This window comes from Balaenoptera ricei, chromosome 11 (assembly GCF_028023285.1).
Source record: "Balaenoptera ricei isolate mBalRic1 chromosome 11, mBalRic1.hap2, whole genome shotgun sequence".
NCBI classification, from domain to species: domain Eukaryota; kingdom Metazoa; phylum Chordata; class Mammalia; order Artiodactyla; family Balaenopteridae; genus Balaenoptera; species Balaenoptera ricei.
The window spans coordinates 97286905-97314855 of record NC_082649.1 but is presented as its reverse complement, the minus strand read 5'-3'; the positions used below and the strand labels follow the sequence as shown (position 1 = coordinate 97314855).

Genomic DNA, 27951 nt, shown 5'->3' with positions numbered 1-27951 from the left:
ACAGCTTCTCAACAGTCTATGACCTTACTTTTCTTGCACTTTATTTTCTGCCAAACTCTGACCTCATAAACGTCATCAGGATGTGACAGTGTACCAGAAGGGTTGTTTGACAATTTCCCTCCATAATGGCTAAAAAAAACCATTCAGGGTGACTGCCTTATCCAGAAGAACACTTGTATCAGCAAAAAATGGATGTAGACGTGTTCACAGTGGGTGTGCAATGGATGTGGGGGAATGAAAGGAGATTCATGAAGGAAAAAATTGATTTCTGTAGCAGAGATATGGCAACTTCTGCTATGATTACTATAAAATACCTGGCAATTAATCATTAATGAAAATAGGTTACTGAAGAATTCAGTAAATGCTCATAGAATGAAGTCTATCTACTCCTCAATAAGGACTGTCATTGTAACACATCGGCTTTTAGAAGAGTTAAGATACATACGAGACAGCAGGATTTTTAATGAAAGAGACTTTAATTGCACTGATGAAATACTATTCCTTCTCCCCAACTCTTGTGCAGTCTGCTTTTTGTCAAGACACAGGTCTAACTGATGAAATTAATAATAATAATGATAATATAGTTACATTCATTGAGCTCTTGGACTTATAAGTCACCTTCTTAATCACAAGGCTGTACTGTCCCCAAGACAAGGTGCTAATGCACTGATGTCTATTTTAGCAGGACTAACTAGAGATAATGTCTTAAAGAATGTCTAAAACTCCTCAAATACCAAATGTGGCAGAGAAACAAGAGAAATATTTCTGAGCAGGTGAGCTTTGATTTGTCCTCAGGTTATTCCATGGAAGTGTCCACCTGTCACTGTCTTATGCTTGGTAGAAGCTCTTTGTTCTACGATAAGAGAGGAAAACAAACCATGCAAGGATTATTTTGGTAGTTTTATGGATTAAATGAGATAGTCTTTTTAGTAAAATCTATCCTTTTTTGGCACTCAGAAAACTGGAAACTAAAAAAAAAAGTCCTTTGAGAGTAGAATTGTAGAAAAAGTTTAACACATTTAAATCTACAAACAAGAATTCTGTAAAAGTGGCTTCTTCCACGATGCTTAACTTGTAGATGAAGTGCATTTTTCAATGTCAAACCAGAAAACAGAAATATTCCACAATAATTTACTGGTTTGTAATGCTCTGTCAAAACATGAAACTTTGTTTTTTGGAATAAACCTTGAGCTCATTTTATGTACGAGAATTACACTAAACAATGAGGCCCTCAGTAAACACCTAATTCACACAGGGTCATTGATGTGTCCCTTTATTACTCTTGGCCAATCAACTTTCTGAAACCATTAAGGAGAGTAAACCCTTCTTTCTACACAATCCATAAAGATTCCTAACCACAGAAACCCTAGAAGTTTTCCTAAGTGGGTTTATGTCAGTTCCTGCTCTACCCCCAGCATAGAAATGCCAGATCTAATTTTTCTGAAAGTATTATCCTGAAAATGAACTACTCACAGTTTATCATTTTTCCATTTTTATTTATTAATTAACTTGGCAAGTTTTCTTCCCGAATATTCTTGGATAGTCAGAGACATGTGTCACTTTTTAGTGGTTTGAGTTTGTGCCTACATTTTCTAGCCTATTGCCTTTGCAACTCTTCAGTTTTGCATATTGAGTGCAAAGATAAGAATCAATAAAAGAATTTCTAAAGGAAAAGTAGAGAGGATTTGATGATTACAAGTAATTAAAGAATAACTCTGCCCACCAATTTTTTTTCAAAAGCCAAAGTAAACAATTCCATTTAAGTATTTACACTAGGAAAATGAAAAAGCATATTCATACAAAATCCTGTATATGAATGTTCCTAATAGCTTTATGTGTAACATCCCCAAACTGGAAACAACCCAAATGCTCTTTACGGGTGAACGAATAAACAAACTGTTATATCCTTAAATGGAATACTACTCAGCAATAAAAGAGTAAGCTAGAAATGCACACAACAACTTGGATTAATCTCAAAGGCATTATGCTGAGTGAAAAATGCCAGTTTCATACTGTATGCTTCCACTGATATGACATTCTCAAAAGGACAAAATTTTTTATAGTGATGCAGACAGATCAGTGGTTGCTGGAGGTGAGCAGTTGGAGGAGAATCTGACTATAAAGGGATGGCATGAGGGAGGGTTTTTCTGGAGGGTAATGTAGCTGTTTTGTATCCTGACTGTGGTGCTGTTTCCACGGATCTATACATGTGTTAAATTCAAAGAACTATACACCAAAGTCAGTTACATGGTACCATAACTTAAAAGGTAAAATTAAAAGAAAACTATGACCATACCAAGTCTGGGCAAGATGGTACAACCACTTTGGAACCCAGTTTGTCAGTTTCTTAGAAAGTTAGGCATAGACCTACCATGTGACCTATTCATTCATTCCTAGGTATGTATTTAACTGAAAGAAAACACATGTCCACACAAACACTTTTAATTTTGTTGAGTAAAAGGAGCCAGAAAAAGGGGTATGTACTGTATGCTTCATTTATATAAATTTCTAGGAATTGCAAACTAATGTGAAATGGCAGAAGGGAGATCAATGGTTTCCTGGGGTGGGAGGAGAAAGGGGCAGAAGGTGGGATTATAAAGGAGCATGAGGAAATTGGGGGGGGGTAGGTGATAGATATGTTCATTATCTTCGTTGTTGTGATGTTTTTACAGGTGTATATGTATGTCAACATTATCAAAACTTTCAGTTTAAATCTGTGTAGTTTACTGTATGCCAATTATACTTCAATAAAGCTGCTTAAAAAATAAATGAATAGATTTCCTTTGTAGTGGTGAAAGAAAAAAAAGTGAAATTATAGACAAAATTGTGTCTTATAATTGGTTTTTACATGCTACGTTCTATATTCTCCCCACTGACTTCCTTGTACCATGTATCCTGACAGATCAAAATATAATTTCAATATAAAACACACAGTCCTCTCCTGCAGGCTAGAAAATCCAGAATCAGAAGCTATCAATTTGAGGGTGATCAAGTGACCAGAGAATCATGTGTGAGGGAGACGACTTCCCTCCATTAAGGAGAACGATAGTGCACTGAGTAATTACCCTGCAGTGCAATTTTTACACCCAAGATGGACCAACACCAGCCTCTAGAAATAGACAGTTATTTATAAAAAGAACCAAGGACTTCTGGAGCCTCATTTAAATAATTCTGGGCAGGGATGGGGAGATTCCATTGTCTTCTTCTAAGGCCCTTGTTCACCTTCAACAGAGAAGGTGCTGGAGAAAAACACCCACAGCAGAAAAAAAGCCCAAAAATTGCGGTGAATTACATAATATGCCTAAATTTAGACTGTGCATATACCTACATTAGAGTCTTAAAGCCAAAATATTTTCCCTTAAAAGAACACATCTGAATTATAAATGAATCACACATTTATAATTTAAATATCAAAAATATGGAATCCAGAAGTCAGTTGGGTCCTAACATCCTTCAGAGTTTTGGTGAAACTTTAGCTGAATTCCATTCCATGACCTCCACAAATTCTTGCCAAGACTCCTGTTTTCACCTCTGTATCCATTCCCTCTAACTTAGTTCTGCCCCAAGGCAAGCTAAAGTTTAGCTCATTCACGACTTTGCATCAGGGAAAAATCCCTTCCTAAGATAGCGTTTTGTAACTTCAATAATTTCACCAGCTTACATTGGATGTGTCATGAAGAGGGGTCATCTCCTCCGATCTATAGCCTTTTTCTACCTCTTCAGCTTCAAATTTTTTCTCTACATGTTCTCTCGTTTCTTTTCTGGGGTAATAAGCAATTTCTTTTTTCTTTTTCCAGGAGGGAAACTCACTCAGAACCTAGTAAGTTTTCCTAACCTGTCTCTCTAATAGGAATTTGTGAACAAGTGGCTAAGAGAATATTGAACACACCATTACACCTATACTGGGGCGAGTGCTTGCTTACCACACGGTATTTAAATCATTTAGTCACATACACATGCGAGATGTATATCACTTATTATCCTTATAGTTAAACAATAGTAGTCCTTACATAAGGAGAATTGCTCTCTTTTAAAATCACAAGTTGGCCCAAATATTTGGACCTCACCAAGGGAGAGCTGCAGATCCAAGGTTCCCAAGTGTGAAACAGACAAGAAGACTTGCCACTCAATTTTTTCTTTCAGTATAAGGATTTGTTGGGAAGACAAAGAAGTGATTGGTGCCATATACTGGTAGGGATACAAGAGTGACATTTGTCTTATCTTAGGAGAACACAACCAGAAAGGATCATAAAGATTATTTAACCATGAGTTCCTAACCTGAACTCAGAAAACTGATTTGTGATGAGCTTCAAAAACTACATAAATACTACCTTTCTCCCGAAATTGTATACAACATTTTGTGCATGTGTGTTTCTCTGGAAAGAAGATAGTTTTCATCATATTCTCTAAGGGTTTGTAACCTCCAACAGTATTTAGTATAATTGAATTAACCATTAATACTGATTACTCAGGTAAGAATTTTATTTGCTTTTCCTTCCCAAAGCTTCTTGTTCATTACAACTCAAACAAACAAATAAATGACACGTTTGACGTTGAGGATAGCAAAATATACTTCATTTAAACATGTGGCCCTACAGAGCATTAATTCTGAAATCCTAGAAGCTGGATGGTAAACAAAAGAAGCCTTGTTGAGACCTGAGACTGTTTCAACCAGATTTAGTAATTATGTCTCATTCCTGTGTCTTTATAAAGTGGAATATGTAATCTCTCACAGAACCACATGCTTAATATGCTTGCTGTGGTCAAGATCACTTTATCCCTGATGTTCTCTCTAAAAGTTCATAAAAACTCATAAGTAGAGATGGGGATACACATAAGGGAATGTCTTTTAAAACTGTAGATCATGAGCTTCCCTGGTAGCGCAGTGGTTAAGAATCCGCCTGTCAATGCAGGGGACATGGGTTCAAGCTCTGGCCCAGGAAGATCCCACATGTCACGGAGCAAGTAAGCCCGTGTGCCACAACTACTGAAGCCCACGCACCTAGAGCCCATGCTCCTCAGCAAGAGAAGCCATGACAATAAGCCCACGCATCGCAACGAAGAGTAGCCCCCTCTCTCCACAACTAGAGAAAGCCTGCACACAGCAAGGAAGACCCAACACAGGCAAAAATAAACAAAACAAAACAAAACAAAACTGTGGATCATGGCTCATTAGTGGACTGTGAAACCTATTTTATAGCCAGATTATCCAGCCTTAAAAACAAACAAGTAATCCAAAAACTAAGCTAAGATACTTTAAAACAAATATATTAATGTAGAATAGAAAATATGAGACAACATCCCTTATAGGAAGGATAAACACTGCTTTTTAAACTTTGGTTTTGCAAGTACATGTATGTGTACATCAGCATGTGTCTTTAGTGGGTCATGATATAAAATGTCCTATGGAGAGCTGTGGTCAAAGAAATGTGAAAGCCCTGATTTTGTCTAATTCCTAGACATAACCGACAAGGAAATGGAGGCCTAAAGAGGTGAAATGATTTTCCAAATCTTACACAGCTAGAAAATGAGAAAATTGGAAATCAAGTTGAAATTCACAACAGTTTTCTTGAAAATCTCTTACTAGACTTCTCTTTCAAAAACGAACTACAGTCGGAGGTGTTTCCTTGAGATCTTTCACACAAAGATTTGAAATCTTCTGGTAGACCTGACTTTGACCATTTCTCTTTTCTTCTCAAACCACAAGTACATTTTCTACCACTTCATTTTCTGCTCACAATTTTTTACTGAGAAACAGAAGAAATCAAGAGATTCTCCATGCATTACCCCATTGCAGCTACTCACCTACATGCATTTATACCCTTAAACTATGTGTTTCAGCAGATGTACTGTCTTTGCCCCTAATGCCAACCCCTCTTTGTGCGTTATATCCTGTCCCCCTTGCTTGTTCAAAACTCCTCTACTAAAACTGTCTCCATTTTCTCCTGCATCCTAATTACCTGCCTCTCCTGGATCAAACACATCAATATACAAGCACACTCTAGTATTTCCCAATGTGTCCCCAAAGCACAATCTATCCCACCTCTCCTTCTGCCATGACATCATCCCCTCCCCTTTCCAGCAAAACTCCTTGAATAACTTCTCTATGCAATTCCCAATTTATCGTCTCTTCTTTTCTAAAAAAGTGCAGTTCAATCAGGCTTCCACTCCTATCTTCCACTGCTCCAAAAAGCTCTTGTCATGGTCACAAAATACTTCACTGTGATACATCTGACGCCCCTCTCCCCCTTACTTGATGGGGCTACAGCTCTTAACATAGTTGGTCACTTTCTCATCCTTGAAATAACTCTTTTACTTGGTTTCCAAGACACTGCTTTCTCTTTGTTCTCTTCCTGCTTCACAGAAGATGCTTTTCAGTAACCTTCACTGGTTCCCCCTCATCCAATAGACCAGACTGTTAAAAAGGTGGTGTCCAGGGCTCAGTGCTTGGACATCTTCTATCTTCAACCCGCACTCACCTCTTGATAATCTCAACAAATGCATTCTCCAGGCGTCAAATGCCATCTTTAGGCTGGCAGCTAACAAACTGATATCCTCATTTTTAATCTCCAGAATGCTTTCACTCAATTGCCTATTCAACATCTCCAGTAGAATGACTACAAAATAAAACATCTGAAATGTTGTCCCACACTGAGCTCCTGATCTTTCTGCAGATGCTAACTTCAATTCCACCACCCACCCTGCAAACATGCTAGTCATATCATTTTCCTACCTTTGCAAATGGCTGTCTTGCTTGTTGTTCACGGTTAAAACTTTATGGAGTCACCCTTGCTCCTCTTTTACATTCATGGTTCACATCCTCTCCATCAGTAAACTCTGTTGACTTTTATATTAAACACATGTCAAGAATCCAATCACTTCACTTCAAAGTTAAAGTTTGCGCATTGGTCTGAGTTGACTATCATCTAACATCTTACTGTAGGAGTCATGTAACTGCTCTCCCTGCAATCCCCCTCATATAGTCTTGTTGTAAACACATCAGCCTATTGGCTCATGCCCAAATCTGATCAAATTCCTACAACAGCTTCCCCTCTCGTCAATCAACACCAGCCTTTAGGATGGTTGCTAAATCTCCATAGGATTTACCTCTTTGACTTCACCTCCTTTTACACTTCCTTTGCTCACTCACTTCAACCACATCTGATGCCTTGTAATTCCTAGAACATTCTAGGGACATTCCCACTGCAGGGCCCTTGCACCTGCTATTCTCTCTGCCTAGCAGTTCCTTTCCCAAACAGTCTGATGACTCACTTTCACTTTCTTCCTATCTAGCTCAAATTTCATCAGATCACTGAAATCTGTCTTGATCACCATATGTAATATGAAAGCCTCATTCGTCCTCCTGTATCTTGCTTTATTTGCTTTTAAGCACTTATCGCCACCTGATATATTTTGTGTGTATTATTTTTTATTGTCTATTTTTTCCCACTGGCATGCAAGCTCCTTGTGAGCAGGGATTTTGCCTGATTATTTCACTTCTATAATCTCAGTGCTAAAAAGGAGCACGGTACACAGCAGGTGCACAATTAAGAGTTATTCATTTTTTGAATGAGTGCTATTTGAAAAAATTATAATAAAAGTAATACAACCACCGCAGTAAAAACGCAAAGCATTTGTATGTATCACTATAGTATCTGCATAACCTCATTTTTGTCTTGCCACCCCTCTTTATGGTTGATGTATGTTATGCTCCGCTTTACAGAGGAGGAAAGTAAGGCTCCGAGTGCCAGGGAAACTGGCAGAAACCAATAACTGGCAAAATCATCCTCTGGCTCTACTTCCAGTTCCAGCTCCCCCTGAAATGCTCCATAAATATACTGCCCTGCTGCAGACACCGAGACTTGCTACTGAGATGCCCCCTCAAGAAGTGACTTGCTGTCCAACTGCAAGGAGTACGATTTGCTAACAGCCTTGTTGTTGGCTTCATTAGGATCCCCCTCAGCTTTCGAGCTGGGTTCAAGCTATTTTGGGCACCAATGACTGCACAAGGGGGTGGTACAAGGACCTAGCCATTTCTGCTGGGCCTAAGATGCTTCTAAACAACTGCCTTTGTTCCAGGGCTGCTCACGGGCCTGACAGAGACTTTCTCAGCTCTAAGCCGCAGTCCAGTGGCTCCGCGTGCCCATGCCTGCCTCCTCTCTCTTACTCTCACAGGTTCCTCTATAACAGACCTTTTGCACTATCTTCATCTCAGCATCCAGCTCCTGAAAATCCAAACCAGCACACGCCAACAGATGAGACCCTTGGCACCCTAGGGACGGCACTGGATGTGCAGGTGAAGGACCTCAGCAGATATGCTTAGCATACATTTCTGGCCCACTCTGCAAGAAGGACATTGTTTTTGCTTCCTCACCTTCATCTGCCTTCTTTCAGAGACTTAGGGACAAGGAAAATCAGAACTCTCTCTCTCACTGTGAAAAACTCCAGGACTGCAGAAGTTTGAGGAAGAGGCTGCACATTAAAAATCTAATTCAGAGAGAAGTCACAGGAGTATTTTAATAATTGAGTGCCTTCCTGCCCTGGGATGCCAAACACACTTCAAAAGGGAATGGTAGGGCTTCCCTGGTGCCGCAGTGGTTGAGAATCTGCCTGCCAATGCAGGGGACACGGGTTCGAGCCCTGGTCTGGGAAGATCCCACATGCCACGGAGCAACTGGGCCCGTGAGCCACAATTACTGAGCCTGCGCGTCTGGAGCCTGTGCTCCGCAACAAGAGAGGCCGCGATGGTGAGAGGCCCGCGCACCGCGATGAAGAGTGGTCCCCACTTGCCGCAACTAGAGAAAGCCCTCGCACAGAAACGAAGACTCAACACAGTCATAAATAAATTAAAAAATAAATAAAAGAACGTGAATTTCTTAAAAAAAAAAAAAAAAAAAAGGGAATGGTACTGCATGTGCTGACATGCATGAGGTGAGAAAATACCACTTAATACAACCCACATATTTCTCAGAAGTTTATGCTGATACTAAACATCTTTTACAAATTTAGCTGGAAATAATGACAGATATATTCAGATATCTCAACTATAAAATAGAGACAATAATACCTACTTGTTAGGTTGTGTGAGGATTAAATGAGATAATGCACTGTAAAAAGCTTGGTACAATGTTCAATAAACATTACTTGCTATTATTTTTACACTAAAGAAATGCAATAAAAACTGTCCTTCAAAAATCATATTTCTAGGTTTTACTTCCAATATTAGTAAAATGTCTGTGATGAACTCTTTAGAAAATTATGTAGGTGTTGCTGCTCTTATTTTATTCAATGTGACTTTTACCTTCATTGCTTTAAGGGGTTTCTTAACTCACATTCTGTCTCCATTAAGTGAATGAATGGAAGAATTAGAATACATAGCAAAAAAAAAGCAGAATATGGAACTAAATATACGTAAATGCAAACATATACGCAAGCCAGTATTCATCTGTCTAAAGTGTACTGAAGTTAAACATTTTGCAATGCTTAATCCTGAACTAGATTTTTTTTTTCCCCTATAAGAGACACCTTTGAAATAAACAGTGAAACTTCAGTCGGGCCTGAGGATTAAAGAGTAGTAATGTAGCAAATGCCAATATCTTAATTTTGATGGTTGTACTGAGGTTTTGTAGGAGAAATGTTCCTGCTTGTGAGATGTACACTAAAAATATTCAGGGCTCATGCGCATTAGGAGGCAAACTCACTTTCAAATGGTTCCATAAGAAAAGTTCTTCCTGTAAACTTTTATAAATTTGTAATTGTTTCAAAATAACAAAGAAGTTAAAATATCCACATTTTTACTTTTCTTTTGTTGATGCCTATGGTTTTAACCCAACGTTTTAAAAATATGCCTATTGCCCCATTCTCCCAGAGCCAGCTCATTAGCACAAACTCAGAGACGGTTGAAAGGGGTTTATGAAGAAAAACCAGAGATGCTTTTCTCACCCCCATTACTCAGGTGATGGGGGTCTCTTTCAGGCTTACAGAGGGAAATGAGGAAGGCTTGAGGCCCTTAGGGCATTTCTCCAATCACCCTTTCTCTAATATATGGCTGCTGGGCTATATTGGTGAATATAGCATACGGATCTTATTCAATCTCCTGTTCTGTATAGTGTGATGACCCTAGTAAGCACTTATTTGGTAGCCTTTGCATACAAAAATGTGAAATTTGTTCTCAAGCACAAAGTAGCACAGAAGAGGGAGGATGCTGTTTCCAAAGAAGTGACTCGAAAACTTTCTGAAGCTGATAATAGAAAGATGTCTCGGAAGGAAAAAGATGAAAGAATCTTGTGGAAGAAGAATGAAGCTGCTGATTATGAAGCTACAACATTTTCCATCTTCTATAATAACACCCTATTTCTGGTCTTGGTCACTGTTGCTTCCTTCTTTATACTGAAGAACTTCAACCCCCACAGTGAACTACATTTTGTCCTTAAGTGCTTCCTCGGGCCTCATCGCCCTCCTGTCTACTGGCTCCAAGTAGAGCACGTCAGCTTCCCCCCACCGCCCTGGCTTTGTGCCTATGGGTGGCCTGTGGTATATGGAAAAGTAGCAGGGTGGTCAGGGTGGAAGACACACAAGCTGTTTTTATAAGTCTGGAGTTTGAGGGTTTGAAAAACCCAACAAAATGTAATTCAATATTTGTTTATTGGCTCTTTTTTTTTTTTTTTTTGACAGATTGTTGAAATTAAATGAATTGAAAGGGAAAAAAAATAAAATATGCCTATTGATTAGGACAAATTAACAAAGTGTTTTATTGTTGTTTTTGATGTGTATTTGTTTAAACTCAAGCAATTACCGTTGTAGACAAAATAAAAACTTTGAATCCAGTGATTTAGCTGGGAGGCCTGGCTAACTCTCGTTTGACAGATTAACAGCCCCTAATGATACCACAGTCATTTAGATATTAGTTCCAACCTGTAGATCAGAAGGGAAAGTCTTGGAGCTGGTTTCAGAGGGGGAGGCGGGCTTTCCGAGGCTGGAAGTTGCCCTGGCTCATTGCTGGCTAGGGACCAGATAGAAGAGAGGAAATTTCTCTTTTGGATATATCTAGAATTGTCATTTTACAAAAAGAAGTATCTTACAGCCTAGTTCTCTTCTCAGTGTGGGAAGAATTTGGGGGGTGTCCACTGTGCTTCCTCATACATCATACAGGAGGAAAGTGCTCCCACTTATTAGGAAGGGATACCTGCATTTCTGCTTTACAACACCTGAAGGTGGCATTGAGAAAACGAGAGCTGACAATTCCAGTCACAGCCAGTATTTGCTCTTCCTGGTAACTCCCTGGTGCTCTAGGAAAAAACCATGTGCAAAATTTGAGGACGGGGACCGACCATGCTCCCAACCGATTATCACTCTCTTCTAGCTCTGAAGAGCTCAGTATGGGTTGGGATTGTCAACTTTCCAACAAAAGAAATGGTCAGGGGGAAACCATGGTGTTGTTACATAGAACTCTCAAGAACTGATGAATTTGCTTTTCTCCAACTCATTCATTAATTCATGCATGACTTACTGCACTAGGTCAGAAAAACAGGTCTTACAATCTATGATATCCCCATTGCTCTTTAAAATGCCCTAAATGAGGCATGAGCCACAGTGAGTAGAGTTAGAAGTTTTGGGTTCAAGTCTATGGTCATGAATTCACTAACTGTGTGACCTCAGGAAGTTTAATCAACCTCTCTAAGCAGTTACTGTCTTCATTTATACAATGGAGATAATGGTGACTACCTCCCATGGAGATTCTGAAGGTGAAAAGAGATTATGTGTACAAATATTTCTCCAAACTGCCAAGGGGCCATACCTATATATAAAATGACCTACTTCATTTAGGCAGGAATATCCAATTCTTATGACATTGTTATGACATACTACCTACCCTGCCCTGATAAGGCCAACTTTTAAAACTATAAGTTTCAGAAATTAAAAAAAAACAAGAACAACCACAACAAAAGGGATATGCTTTAAACTTTTAATTATAGGGTCACGAGAAACCGAAACCAAAAAAAATCTGGTCTTTAGTATTTGCTGATTTCAGTGGTGTAAGTACTCCCACCACGGTCAATTTCAGGCTACCAACATGACAACACTGACAATGGAGTTGAGCATAGATGGAAGTAGTTGCCAATATTTAATTTCTGGTAGCTTTCACATACAAATTGGATTTTTTGGTGTACTCACGAAAATCGATCGGCTTCCCTGGTGGCGCAGTGGTTAAGAATCCGTCTGCCAATGCAGGGGACACGGGTTCGAGCCCTGGTCTGGGAAGATTCCACATGCTGTGGAGCAACTAAGCTCATACACCACAACTACTGAGCCTGCGCTCTAGAGCCCACGAGCCACACTACCGAAGCCCACGTGCCACAACTCCTGAAGCCCGTGCACCTAGAGCCCGTGCTTTGCAACGAGAAGCCCCCACAATGAGAAGCCCGTGCACCGCAACAAACAGTAGCCTCTGCTCGCCGCAACTAGAGGAAGCCTGTGCACAGCAACGAAGACCCAACGCAGCCAAAAATAATAAATAAATAAATTTATTTATTTACTTAAAAAAGAAAATTGACAGCCTGGGCCCATCTCTCATCTAACAGTAATCATTTCCTGGTGAATGTGTAGCATGTGCAGTAGGATTAGGCTTCCCGCTCTGGGACACTTTTCACGATGACTCAAAAGACGGGAGAAAAACTCTTCAGTCAGGCTCTACCTCTTAACCCTGCAATAAAAACCTCCACTGAGCCAAAGAAACCCAAAAGTCTTGGCTATTTCTTTAAACAGAGAAGAGGACAAAGTAAATAATAATGGGAACAAAATATCACAATAAATGATCCTGACAATGTAGCTAATATTAGAATTGCTTATTTTTAGCTAGACATTGTGGCAAGCATTCTAATGATCCCATTTCATTCTGTTAACAAGATGGTGAAAGAGGTATGGTTATTATCTGCATGTTCCAAATACATACACTAAGTGTTATGGGTTGAATTGTGTCCTCACCAAAATGATGAGTCCTAACCCCCTATACCTCAGAATGTGACTATATTTGGAAATAGGGTCTTTAAAAAGGAAATAAGATGAAAAGAGGTCACTAGGGTGGGTCCTCATCCACTATGACTGGTATCCTTACAAAATGAGGAAATTTGGACACAGAGACAGACATGTACAGAAGGAAGATGACTGAAGAGACACAGGGAGAAGACGATGGCCATCTGAAAGCCAAGGAATACCTACGGCTACCAGAAGCTGGGAGAGTAGCGTGAAATAGACTCTTCTCTGGCCCCTTCAGAGGGAGTATGGCCCTGCTTGCCAGCACCTTGATTTTAGATTTCTGGCCTCCAGAACATGAGACAATACATTTCTATTATTTTAATCTACACAGTTTGCAGGGCTTTGTTATGATAGCCCCAGGAAACAAAGTCTCAGAGAGGACAAAAAGATGGCCCCAACTCAAATAGCTATCAAATTATCAACTTGACTGACATGAGGTTGTTGGTTTCTTAACAAATATTGATGCTCAGATCTTCTTACCCTCCCACTTCCCTATTCAGACACTGATTCAAGCACCTGGGGTGGGACACTGACAGGGGATTCTGAGGCACAGCCAGGATGGAGAACCACTGTATGTCTCCCTGGACCCCACACTGGCCATCGAGGTAGTGCGCTGACATCACACATTCTACATAGGACACAGGAGTTCTTCTTTCACATTTGTTCTACATCAGTATCAAACAGTGTCCATTCTAACTGATTACGTCGCTAAAATACCACCCCCGCCCCCCAAAACAGTATCCCTCCTTCAGGAAGACCCAAAAAATGACAAGTTATAATGTATAGTTACATAAATTCATTTCAATTTCTGTAAAAAAGTGAGAAGACATATGTACCTAATGATAGAGTCATCTAATTACAGGAAATCAAGGAGAGCTTATTATGGTTTAGCATATAAACAATGCCTATGGAGATTACTAGCATTGGGTGAAAGCCAGTAAAATCCCCCAGTCACTGTGCTACAACACACTCACTTACCTGATATTATTTAATCAATTCTAATTTTCATTATAATTTTGCAAGCTCTTATTATCATTCTTCCTTATGGGTGAGACACCTGAAGTTGAAAGAGGTTAAGCTTCACTGCCAAAGATCACGTAAGTTATAAACAGCAAAGCCAACACTGACACCCCAGATCGTCACGCTAAAACTCTTGCTGTGGCTGCAACATCTGGGCTCCATATATTTTGTTTATGAGCAATTACAGAAACTCTATTTTCACTGATCAGCTACTGCCACTGTTTCCATATCAGACTTTTAAAATGTCACCTTCCTCTTTGACAAAGTTTGGAACTTTCTAACAGATGCAAGGATTTATCACATATATTGAAGTTTAAAGGGGGTTTCAATTTTTAAAGGTGTCTTTGCAGAGTGAGGATAGCAAGATAGGGAAATGGTTGTACAAACTCATTTTTAACTAGTTTTTAAATTCAAGCATGGCTGATTTACAATGTTGTATTCGTTTCAGGTGTACAAACTCTTGACTGAATCCAATCTAATGAGCAATCTCTGGAAAGTTCACCAGTTGGTAAAATCTGGCTCTGCCCTCTTAGAATACGTATTCATTGCAAGAAATGCAAACTGCAAAAATACAGCATCTTCCATTTATAGCTGGAGCCCCCAGAAAATTCCCCAGCTTAGAAGGTCTCTGTGTTACTAGTCCAACCTTGCATCCTTACATCTTCTCCTATTTAAGGTTATTCTATTTTGATCTGCAAAGGAGAATAGCCAGTTATGAAGGAGGATTATATTGTCACAACTCTTTCACCTCCTGCCTACTCTAATTATGTGGTCTGATACAGAAGGAGAGTAAATGATGCAATGGAAATACATAAATTCTAGAAGCACAAACAATTCCCTTAATCTGGCTAGTACTGGTGGAATCACAGTAAATTCTTATCACCATCACAAGCACCTGGGCTGGGGGAAAACCTAAAGGGCACTTAATACAACCACCAATGATATCAGTATTCCCTCTAAGACATTCAGTCAAAATAATTCTCCTCCCAGGTTTGAAAATCTTTCAGATCGTCTTGGTGCAAATGATAGGGTTTGTTGACACAGATCATCAAGAGTCTTTCTTTTCAGTGTGGAGAGTGTTTATCAACTCGAGTGTGACCTGTTAGTGGAAACGCTGAAAAGTTGCTCAGCTTCCTTCCCCAGCCTGTCTGTTATGAGCAGAGCCTTCCACTGATGCAAGCACAACAGTGCTCACTTATTCTCTCCAGAAAGCACCAAAAAGTGGTTGTTCACAGGCAGAAATTGGGTTGAGGAGGACGAAGGGCAGCCTAAGATTTTAAGTTTAAAAGGGATCTTCTTCTAGCGCCCACCTGAGCTGTCAGGTGCAGATCGGAGGTGGAAGTGAAAGGTGCTGCGGATAAAATGAAAAGCGAGAAGGTGCTGCCTGTAAGCCAAAGTCATCACGTCAAAGAGAACCAGAACTGTGCTCAAGTAGCTTCCTACTGTCCTCTCCGTGCTTCAGTCACACTAGCTTTCAATCAGCTCCTCTCAAGTGGCAAGTGGCACGTGCCCTCCCACCCGGGGTCTTAGACATTGGGTTCCCACTGTCGGGACCTTTCTTCAGCTCTCTCTCCACCGGGCGACACCTACCTGTAAGCCTCTGATTTCAGCCAAAATCCCACTTTGTCAATGAAGCCTTCTTTATTCATTTATTTTTATTTCATTTATTTATTTTTGGCTGTATTGGGTCTTCGTTGCTGTGTGCAGGCTTTCTCTAGTTGCGGCGAGCGGGGGCTACTCTTTGTTGCGGTGCGCGGGCTTCGCATTGCGGTGGCTTTTCTTGTTGCGGAGCACAGGCTCTAGGCATGCGGGCTTCAGTAGTTGCGGTACATGGGCTCAGTAGTTGTGGTTTGCAGGCTCTAGAGCGCAGGGTCAGTAGCTGTGGCGCACGGACTTAGTTGCTCCGCGACATGTGGGATCTTCCCGGACCGGGAATCGAACCTGCATCCCCTGCATTGGCAGGCAGATTCTTATCCACTGCACCACCAGGGAAGCCCAATGAAGACTTCTTTAAACACACACATTCCACCCTCATGTTTCAGAGCTAGAAATAGAAGCTCACTTACATTTCCTTTATAGCTCTTACTGTTTGTGCTTGTACATGTGTATAGTAATTTGATTTATACTGGTCTCCTTCATTAAACAATGAAGTGCACAAAAGTAGAAACAGAGTTTGTTTACTCATTCATCTCCCCAGTTCCTAGCATACAGTAGATGCTCAATAAACATCAGCTGAATGAATAAATAAATCATTGGGACATGTTAAAATAGGTAACATCTCTCCCTCCAAATATTTCCTTTGCCCTCATGTCGTCATGTATGAAGTCCCTCCCCACATTAGCAAAGCATCCCTTTCTAATAATACATGGCATTTAACTTAATTTTAATATTATGACTTTAATTGACTATTACATGAAATATCTGAAAATCCAAAGAAAAATAATATTAAAAATAATTTGATCACTGTAAATAATAATTATATGTAAATGCATATTTTTTAGACAAACACAAGTACATATACATAGACAACACAAAGATCATATTATAGAAAGAATTTTATAATATTTTTATGAAATTAATATTCACAAAATCTTTCCAAGTCAATGTAGATGTACATCATGATTTCTAATGACTGAATGGTATTCCATTACAGGAATTCAGTTAACCAATTTCCCTTTTTGGACTCTTGGGTTTTATAAAATGCAATTAACTTCATACAATGGGATACTATGCAACAATTAGAAATGTTCCCTTTTCTTGGACTAAGTTTTATAAAATGATATTAATTCCATATAATGGAATATTAAGCAACAATTAGAAACACAATTGACATTTAGATTGCATAAAATTTATCATATTATTGCCTTTAAACAAAAAGAAATGTTTATGGATATATATCTCTTGAAGGATCATTTTGGTAGTTATCCAATGACATTCAATGTGAATTAATTTATCAGCTCACTTCACTCAATGCCACCTAGATAAGAGTTAGTTCATAATTGAATTAGGGTATTTATGAGGCCAAGGGTAAAGGGAGATGGAAAATAATTTTGAAGGAGAGAGGAGGGATGAAGTTTACATTCACTGGGGGTGATGCTGATTTAAAGAAAATATGTGAACATCATGTATTTTCATGTGGGTCTTGAAGAAGAGGCTAAACAAAAAATGAACAATAAACTTTCCTTGCTTCACAATTCTCATAGGAAAGGTTCTAAATTAGAAAAAGTAAAATCAGAAACCAGATTAATGTCTTTTACATATATTAACTGAGAAGATCTTTACAGAAACCTTACAAAGGAGGTATGGCAGGCTTTATCATCGCCATTTTTAAGATAAATTAAATGAGGTTGAAAAAATGTGCTATACATACACATAATGGAATATTATTCAGCCTCAAAAAAGAAGGAAACCCTGCCATTTGCAACAACATGGATGAACCTGGAGGGCATTATGCTACGTGAAATAAGCCAGGCACAGAAAGACCAATACTGCATGATCTCATTTATATTTGGAATTTAAAATAGTCAAACTCATAAAAACAGAACAGAATGATAATCACCAAGGGCTGAGGTAAACGGGGGAAATGGGGAGATGTTGGTCGAAGGGCACAAACTTCTAGTTATAAGATGAATAAGTTCTACAGCCATAATATACTGCATGGTGACTATAGCTAATATAATGTATACTTGAAATCTGCTGAGAGTAGATCTTAAGTATTCTCACCATAAAAAGAAAAATAAAAAGGTAACCATGTGAAGTAATAGATATATTAATTAGCTTGATTTTAGTGATCATTTCACAATTATCTGTACATCAAAACACCACGTTGTACACCTTAAATATAACAATTCTAACATGTCAATTGTATCTCAACAAATCAGGAGAAAATTAAATGAGGTTCAGCTGAAGTAACATTAAAACTCTACCCTGTGACTGACATTAAAACCTCACATCTATGACTAGAGAGTTTTTTCATAAATGTGTCTCAAAACTTTTTTAAAGTTGTCTGAAAACTTGAAAGGGCTTGAAACAGAAAAGACACTGAGATTTTAGACAATCATGTTTGGCATCTAGGAAATCAAAAAAGAAGTGGCTTTAGCAGGATTGAGAAAGCAAGAGAAGAGGTGAAATTCTTGCCGTGTTTAGGGTCCAGTCCTTCTCTGACTCAAGACTGATGTCTGATAACCATTTGCACATGTTTTTATTCGGTTTTTGCTTCGTTTTCTTTTTGGTTTCATCTGCACCTGGAACCAAACTCATCGTGGTTCTTTCTCACCAGCTCATCCTCCAGACTTCTTGGTATCTGAAAGCAATGTCATCAGCTTTCTCCCCGTCTCCCAGGTATCCTTACTCTTTATGAGTTGTCGTGACACAGTTCAGTTAGACAAATGGTGCTGAGTGACTCCTGTATGCCAAACATGGAGCTTGGGCTCTGACCTCAAGGAGTACCCAAACTGGCTAGTGAAGGTCAGGGTAGAAAGTGTCATGGTGCTTCTCTGGTACTCAGATTCCCCTAGATGATGAATTGTTCAGAAGCATAAATCTGGGCCAGGGTGGTGGCAATTAAAGTAGAAAATGAAGGCCAGATAAAACAGACATTTGGGAGAAAGCATCTGTGGTACCCAGTGCATAATCCAACATAAGATCAAAGAAGAGGAAAAAGTGAATCAAAATTGACATTGCAGTAGGGAGAATGATGATGGTGTTGCCACCAGATTCCAAGAAGTCTGGAGAGGCAACCTATGTGAAAGAACCATAATGAGTTCGATTCTCAGCTGATGCAAAAGCAGAAAAAAAATTTGCAAACAGCCATCAGACAGAGACCAGGACTCAGGAGAGGGAAGTGATAGAAACAAATCTTTTAGGATTATTAACATAGAGAATACAGATGAAGATGGGAAATTTGTTGATTTTGGAAGGATGAGCAGAGAGATGAAGACTGAACCGTATATATATATATATATATATATATATATATATATATATATATATATATATATATATATATGTATTTAAGAGAAGCTTTTATTCACTAAAAGAAAGGTACAGATTTGGATTGAAGACTGAACCTTAAGACACATCTTTGCTATGTGTTAGTAGTAGTCAGCAAGGAAGGGACCAGATATTTTGGAGAAGCAGGACCAGTCACCATGCGAAGCAAGAGAAAGTTTGAAGAGGAGGAGACGCTTAGCAGTGTCAAAAGCTATCAAGAGGTTTTAAAATTTGGTGTTTAAGAGGCTATTGCTGACCTTGAGAAGAGCAGTTTCATTTGAGCATTGCATAAGGAAGTGGGTGCAGGGCTGGTACGTCAGTGATGACAACAGGGAAGCAGTAATTGTTGAAGGTCTTGTTCAAATTAAGTGATGAAATGAAGGTGTGGTTGCTTGAAGGAACTGAAGTGTCAAAAACAAATGTTTATGAAGTAGAGAAAACCCCAACAGAACTTCAGCTTGGCAAAATCTGCTGTACACAATGGAAATTTTTTAAAAATGTATGCTTTCTAACTCATACTGAGAGTACTCTTGATATTAGTGTTCATTTCATCAAAATTAGGATACCATCCATGTAAGTCAAACCATTCTCTTACATAAGAAATGAAAAAAGTTCTACCTATTAAACTATGGCCCTCATCAACTGTAAGCTATTCCCTGATTTTAGAAACGCCAAAATATGTCTGTGGATGAAATTTAGGACTACCACTTTGATTTTCCAGTTTATGTTGGTTTAAATCATTAGCAGGGATATATATTTTTTGTGCAGTAGCCTACCCGTACATTCTTGTGTTCCTACCCATCCAGTAACATCTGGATTCTGGCAACACTATTACACAGATGTTGTTTTTAATTATAAAGTAGGTACTTGGGGTTGCTGAGCTCAAAAAAGCTAAATATCTGTCAGTAAAAGTTCTTAAGAACCTTCAACTTCTGAGTTTTCCACATGGCCCTATTTTGGCAAATAATTTACTTCTCTTGTGGCAAAATTGCAGAATTTTATGTTTATGCTGAAGCAGCAGTTATGCCACTTTGCAGAACTCTGGCCACCTGAAAAACACCCCCAAAGAAAATAAGGACTCCCAAAGTCTTAATAGACTTTTTAATCTTATTTATAGAAGCTGCAATTACACACTGCAGAGGAAGGAACTGAACATGGGTCCTTTGGCAGTTTTCTAGAGATGAAGGCAGTTTTCCCCCTGTACTTAACCTTGAAGTATACGTCCTCACAATCACTTCATGACTGATAATAGCTGGAGAGAAATAAGCAGCTTACATTTTAAAAAGTAAAATGATTACTGTATTCGCTTTTTTTCTTTTTTTTTTTTTTTTAAAAAAAAGAAGAAATCCTCTCCCCTTTATTCTATCAGGTTGTTAGTTTTCTTAGTGAAACCTGAAACTACCTCCTTCACTGCTTTGGGAAGGTAATTCATGCTGCATGATGGCACAGTTGTTAAGGGCAAGAATTCCAGGCAGTTCTGGGTTTGAATTCCGGTCGTGGCACCACCAGTTGTGTGGATCTAGCCAAATTACTTGTGCTACTGGAACTTTTTCAGGTTAAACCTCTTTGCACTTGCATTAAATGGGTCAACTGGATGAGAATAAGTATATGTCATCATTACTAGTCATTAAGAGTTTTGTCTTCATAGACTATTGAAGGATGTTTTAATATATTCATGTTTCTCAGGTTTTGGAGGAGGAAGAAGGGGAGGAAGAAGAAGGATGGATGGGCTGGATGGGACGGACATGTAAGTAGAGAAGAGAAGGTGTGACTGATGGAGGGTAAGAGGTAACATTTCCAGTCAGTGGGGAGGTCCACTGAGACACTAGTGTGAGACCAGTCCGAATACTTGTGCGTTTTTCTCAAGCCATATTCTACTGTTTAGGTACAGGGGTTTAACAGGTGGAGAGTTGGAATGGGGTTGTCAGGTAAGTGGAACAGATGGAAAAGGGGCAAAGGAGTTAAAGGTATGCGCAAGAGTGATTATGAGGAGAGTTGTAGCAATTAAACTGGGGAAGGAGGAATTGATATGAATGGGGTTATTAGGGTTATTTGTGTGACATGGAAAGACAGGTGCGAGCTGTGAGAACATGGGATGCTAGCAACTGAGATTTGAGAAATGGTCCTCCTACCCATGATGACAGGTACATCCAAAAGAATGAATGGCTCAAGTCTGGTGGAAGAGAAGATAACCAAATGTTCAGAGGCCAAGGAACTGAGAGAATGGGATCTGGGGCAGATGAGCTATGGGACTTTTCAAATCTCCAAAAATAATGACAAGAATAGTGACAGAAAAATAGGAGGCTGCAAGCAAAAACATTCAGGAAATGAGAAATGAATGAGATTTAATAGATGATTATGACAGCCAGGATAGTACAGTTTGTTGGCACATACTTCATACAAGCTGAGGGTTTGGTTTTTTGTTGTTGTTTTGTTTTTGTTTATTTAATTAGGAGAAATGTCTTAGAAGCAGCACTGGGGGAGAAAGAGAATGACAATCTAGTCTCTAAGCTCTACAACAGAGAGTTGTCCTTCTCTGAGGAGACAGTAAGGAAAGCTGTGTCATCAGGGGAAGTCAGTTTTTTATTCAGGCCAGAAGATAAAGGAAACATTAAAGGAATATACTGAAGATTGGGAATTTTGGTAATGACAGACTATATATTCTAAAGGATACACAGAAACTATTTGGGGGGTGAGGGATTGGAAAGAGACGGCAGATTAGATCAGATCAAGAGATGTAAGAGGTTATGGGGATAAAAATTAGTACATAAGTATCTTGAATGCTTGGACTTTTGGTAGTTACAGAGTAAAATGGGAATAAAAGCATGATGAGATTAATCCTGCTGGTCTTCTGGGGGAAGATAAGTGGTGAAAACAGAGATACGGAGAGATGCTGATTGCACTGGTGGGGAGTACTGGCTATACACCATACTGGTGGGCTTTCAAAATGCTAAGTGGAGGTGGGGTCATGGCTAGGGAAGGGGAAGTCTATATCGACTTGGACAACAGAATTTGGGGGGGGGGGTGATTTATTAAATCCAAGAGAGTAAAATGTATCAAAAAGAGTGGAGGTCAGGAATCAGACAATGTGAAGAAGTTGGGGAGAGAGGAGGAACTGATTGGGGGCGGGCTGTCCTTGAGTCATTGCCTGGTGGTGAACACTCCTTAAAAGACAGAGCTGGGGAGTAGAGGTTTACCTAATGCAATGCTGGAATTAATTAGTTGAGGTAAAATATGTTTAGGAACATAGGAGTCTATCACTCAGAAGTGTGGGAAAAAAATGAATCTCCCAGTAGAGACACTGCATTTTACACTTGCCATAAGGAAGATGAGTGTTGATGGGGTCTGTATGATCATGGGCTGATGATCCGTAACACATAGAGTCATAAAGATAAACGGGTTCTAAATGGATCTGGTGATAGATTCTATTTACACTTCTGGTACTTCTTATTAAAATGACTACAAACTCATTTCAGGGATATATGTTCTTTGCAATTAAAGATGAAAACCAGGCCCCTTAATGAGCCCGTATAGGGTCATACATTGTCTAGTATTAGCATCATGCTGTTGCCACTTTTCAGGAAGCACTGTTTGCTAGAGTCTTTTCATAATTTTACAGATAATCATGAAGTGTAATGTAATCATGGGAAAGCATTTACAGGAAAACTTCATTTATTTGGCATGATTGGGAAATAAATGTTCCTACCTTATTATTTTAGATAACTCAAACATCCCCCTGGAGAATCCAAAATTTAAAGAAAAAAATCTGTTTTCAATGAACTTCTTTTACAATTTGTTATTTCTTTAAATATGGTAAAAGAACATAATTTAACCCTTTCCTGACAAGTAGACTAAGTAGGCTAGAGTCATATCTGAAAGCTAGGTAACCAAGGCCAAGATATTTAACGTCTCTCAACTTTCCTTTTCTCTTCTATAAAATCAATACCAATTTTATAGGGTCATTATGAGAATTTAATGAGATAATGCAAAGAGAGCTTAGCTCCATTTCTGTCACACAGAACACAATCAAGGGTAACTATGATTATCAGTAGCCTCATCAGATCAGCACCTTAATTAGTAACGTCAAAATTTGCCTCCACTCCAACCAAATGATGGCATCAGATCATATGACCCTTGACAAAATGACCCTAGACTACTGAGGTTTTGAATTACAGTTCCATGTTTTTCAGTATCTTCACTCTTTGCTGCAGTGTGTGTGCCTATACACAACTGCATTAATTTTTCTCTTCAACCACTGGATTTTAAGTTTCTAATATATTCTGGTATAACAAACTTGATACCTGAATTTACTAGGACTGTGTAGACTAAGTATAAAATTAATTTTGAATGAGAGCCAGAGGGACTCTGTCATAAGCAAAGTCATGGATATCAGTGTATGAAATTGGTGACCTCCATGTTGGTTATTGAGAAACATTTCTTGAATTTAATTCATCTCAACTTTTCAAATATTTGTCAGGCATCTGTTATATAAAGTCTAGGTCACTGTCATAGCTTTTTATTTCAAGATCAAATGCATTAGAGCACTAAATATGTTCAAGATGTGCTGCTGTACTACGTATTAGGAATGCAAAAGTAATGAGTTAGGCTCTACTTTTAATTAGGGAGGCTGACCAGAATCTTCACCATTGTAATATCTTAAGATTGGTACAGAGGATCAGGCTTAAGTTATTTTACCTAGACCTGAGTTTTCTAGGGGAGATGATATTTAACTTGGTTAAGTAAGAGTTAGACAAATAAATGAAGAGAAAGGCAGGGATACTGGGAGTGTAAAGGTCCAGAGGTAATAAAGAACTTGGAATAGTTGATGACCTGAATGAAGCTCACTGTAGGCAAAACATAAAATGGAACCGGAGGATAATACTGAGTTGTAACGCTGAGTATGTACATTAAGCAGGGACATGGATATGCAGACTGTGTAAACCATGGTAAAGATTTTGGGCTTTTTTCCAAGGATTATGAAGGGCTGTTTAAAGGTTTAATCTGTGAAGTGATATACTCAGGCTTATGCTGAGTATATCATGTTTCAAAGGTCATTTTATGTTAACCGCAGGTAATGGATGGAGAGTACAAGTCAAGGGATGGGGGGCAGTGAGCATGCTGCCCAGTGGTCCGGGGGGAAGGCTGAGGTGACCCACACTAGAGCATGGGCAGTACAAATGGTAGGGATTTTCACGAGGGAGAAACTGTAGGACTTGAAGACCAATAAAATAAAGGGAGTGAAAGAGAGGTAGGTGTCAAGGCTAACTTTCTGTGTTGCCCAACTTCACACATGGTGGTACAATTTACTGACTGAACTAAGGAATACTGGACAAGGGACCACATTTGAAAAAGAAGGTCGAGAACTGAGACTCAAAACTTGGCAAATTTGAGGTACCTTTGAACTATATAGTTATCCACTGGGAAGGGACCAAAAGGTGCCCCAACTCTCCTCCTTCAAAGATTCATTACTGGGCTTCCCTGGTGGCGCAGTGGTTGAGAATCTGCCTGCCAATGCAGGGGACACGGGTTCGTGCCCTGGTCTGGGAAGATCCTACATGCCGCGGAGCAACTGGGCCCGTGAGCCACAATTGCTGAGCCTGCGCGTCTGGAGCCTGTGCTCCGCAACAAGAGAGGCCGCGACAGTGAGAGGCCCGCGCACCGCGATGAAGAGTGGCCCCCACATGCCGCAACTAGAGAAAAGCCCTCACACAGAAACGAAGACCCAGCACAGCCATAAATAAATAAATAAATAAATAAAATTAAAAAAAAAAAAAAAACCAGTAACTATTTCTCTGAAAATCTTAAAAAAAAAAAAAAAGAAAAAAAAGAAAAATTCATTACTGTGTGTATTCCAACCTCTAATGCTGTTCCATCAGTCAAAAGTCCTGATAGCATGTCCCAGCAAGGCCACTTCTAAATTTTTACCAAGAGGAAATGAAAGTATATCATCCACACAAAGACTTGTAGACAAATATTCCTAACAGATTTAGTTATAAAAGACAAGACTGGAAACAACCCAAATGCCCATCAGGAAGTGCAAAGTTAAATTGTGGTATATTCTTGTAGTGGAATACTATTCAGCCACAAATAAATAAGTGAATAAATGGAGTAAACTATTGATATGTTCAACAACATGAATGAATCTCAAAATCATTATGCTGAGTAAAATAACCCAGACCAAGAAAAAAAAAAGCATGGTGCCATTTTTATAAAATTCTAGAAAATGTAAACTAATATATAGTGAGTAAAGCATAGAGAGAAGAAAGAATTGCAAAGCTGCACAAGAAAACATTGGGAATTATAACATATTTGGTATTTTGATTGGGATGATGGGTTTGTGGGTCTACGCATATATTAAAACTCACAGTATTTAGTATACTTTAAATATGAACAATGTATTGTGTGTAAATTGTACCTCAATAAAGTTATTAAAAAGTCAAACTGTTACCCCTGATCACCTGCTTCCAACCAGGTGAGCTCTCATTCCCTGTTCTATGTCCCATCATAATAACCTGTTTGATAATTAGCAGCAAACCTGTTTGCTCCTTCTCTCCCTATGGATTTCCAGCTGGGCGCCAAAAGAGATTAAGCCCCTTTTGTTCCATGTGTTTCTTACAAACCTAACACAGTGAATGAAAGGATGAAGCATTGGTAGTCTCACTCATGCTGGTAAACATCTGAGAATGAACGTCTTTTCCTATGAAATCAGGTCCTCTGAGGACAGGGCAATAGGGGATGGATCAATGGTGGATACTAGGAAAGGTGTCTGCTTACTGTGCTCTGGTATGCAAGTGAGGGACAGGAGGGTAAACAGGAGAGGGAGTGAGATAGTTAGGAAACAATGCTTTAACTTGAGACACATGTAGAAACCAGTAGAGAAAAATCTACATGGAGGTGGAATACAATGTAAAAACTATCCCATTTAATTTATGCTACCTATGAGACACCAAAGAACAATGCTTACATTTTAGGAATGGTGTTGGAAGTGCAAATTGAGAGGGAGATTTTATGCATATGTTAGATGCAGCCCTCAGGGAACACCCATTCTGGAATGAAGCGATGTCACATCACTTTGGGGTTTCACTGTCATTCAGCTTCACTCTGAGCTCACTGCCCTCAGGAAGCTAGTAGGTTAGACGCTTTAATCGAGAAGGGAAAGCTTTGAGTCCTGGGAGATATTCCTGTAGCTGAGAGTTTAATTTTAACTAAATGGAAACGGCTCATGAAATAAAAGCAAGATTGAGCCTTTATGGAACGTTTTAGGATTGTATATGGCGGCAGTCCCAAGATGAAAAACCAGGGTCCAAAAGTAATCTTAAAAAGATGCCTGTAGGGTCACTTAAAGCATCTGAAATGACCTACCATGGAAAATAAAATCCTAATGGGCAAATTCTTGTGCTGTATATATACATACAAATGGAAAGTTAAATAGTTATCTAGCTGTTTTTAGGTGTTCAGTTTTATGCAAACTTGATGTTATTGTTAACAGTATTTTTGTAGGGCCCTCATTGCATACCATTTTAATTAAATTTTTATTTATTTAGCTACTGTGTTCACTGCCACGGAGCTGTAAATTATAATTTAAGATATAATCATGTCCTGATTTCAAGGATTAGCCTCTCCCTACGCTACTTAAATAATACTTAAATAATATGATAGAAATTCTGTGAATCAACACTCAACTGAAAGATATGAACAGTGTTTCAAGGGGGTTGGAAGAAGAGAGATCTATGTAAGCAATATGGAATAAGTAACTTTGCAAAGAAGAGATGGGCTTTGAGGTTACTCTTGAAGGATTCTTGAACTGGGGAAGTGATATAAGATAGAGAAGGGCATCCACATAGGAGAACACGAGGAGTACAAGAGAGATACCACAGAAAGCTCTCAGGTTTCCCTCCTTGTTAAAAAAAAAAAAAATCTTATGGTTTCTGAGTTTGTTCAAAGTCTAAGAAAAACATGAGCATAGCAGGGCTTCTCTATAATGGTGTAATGATCTAACCTGAATTAGAAACCACCTCAGGACAGAGAGAGGGTAAAAAGGCATCAATTTCTCATTGTCTCCCATCAACACCCATTGTAGACATAGTTCATAGATTAAAACCCTTTTTGACTGTGGACCTCAGACTTGACTGCCTGGGAATATGGTGTTCCACAGCACAGGCTAGTTTTATCTGTTTCTGGATTTATTTTTATGTTTATTTTAAACTTCTGTAGTGAGAGATACTCTAGCAGGGTACTAAATATCAAAATGGAATTAGTCTTTACTAATGGCTTTAAAATTAATCTAGGTTCGGGATTATAAAATTATAGATATTAGTATTTCCCTACTGTGTGATGAAAGCAATCCATGCTATACCATGCATTTAAGAAATGTCACCACACAAATCCCAAGATGGTCTTCCTCCATAATTCCAATAGCCAAATCCTTCAGGAACAGAATGCCATCCTCTTCTTAAATCATAATGTTATATATAGTACTATTCTTTTTTTTTGGGGGCGGGGGGAAACAGCTCTTATTTATTCCTAGTTCTGAGTTCTGACACCTGATGCTTTGCCGTACTTAAAATGGGCTAGTTCTCATTCAGCTTCCCTATCAGCCACACCACCATCCAACATGTACTAAGCTCTGCCATGTATCAGGCAGTTAGAAGACCTATGGATGCAAGAAATGTCCCTGCCCTCTAGGAAATTATAATCTGACTGGGGAGAGAAGAAAGGTATATATACACATACACACACACACACACACACACACACACACACACATATTTTTTGGGGGTGGGTAGGGCAAAAGTGAAAATAACAAAGTAATCAAAAAAGAATGGGTAAATTTAAAAAACAGTCTTAGGACAACTTGCTCTCCTCCTGCAAGGAAACAAAATTAAATACCTACCTCAGACCATG

General features: G+C 39.0%; 1 protein-coding gene and 1 pseudogene across 6 annotated transcripts in view; one reads left to right on the top strand and one right to left on the bottom strand.

Moving 5' to 3' along the window:
- GRM7 (glutamate metabotropic receptor 7) overlaps nt 1-27951 on the bottom strand; it is a 788856-nt gene that overhangs the window by 678480 nt on the left and 82425 nt on the right. The window lies entirely within an intron of this gene.
- LOC132374244 (translocon-associated protein subunit gamma-like) lies at nt 8051-10654 on the top strand (annotated as a pseudogene).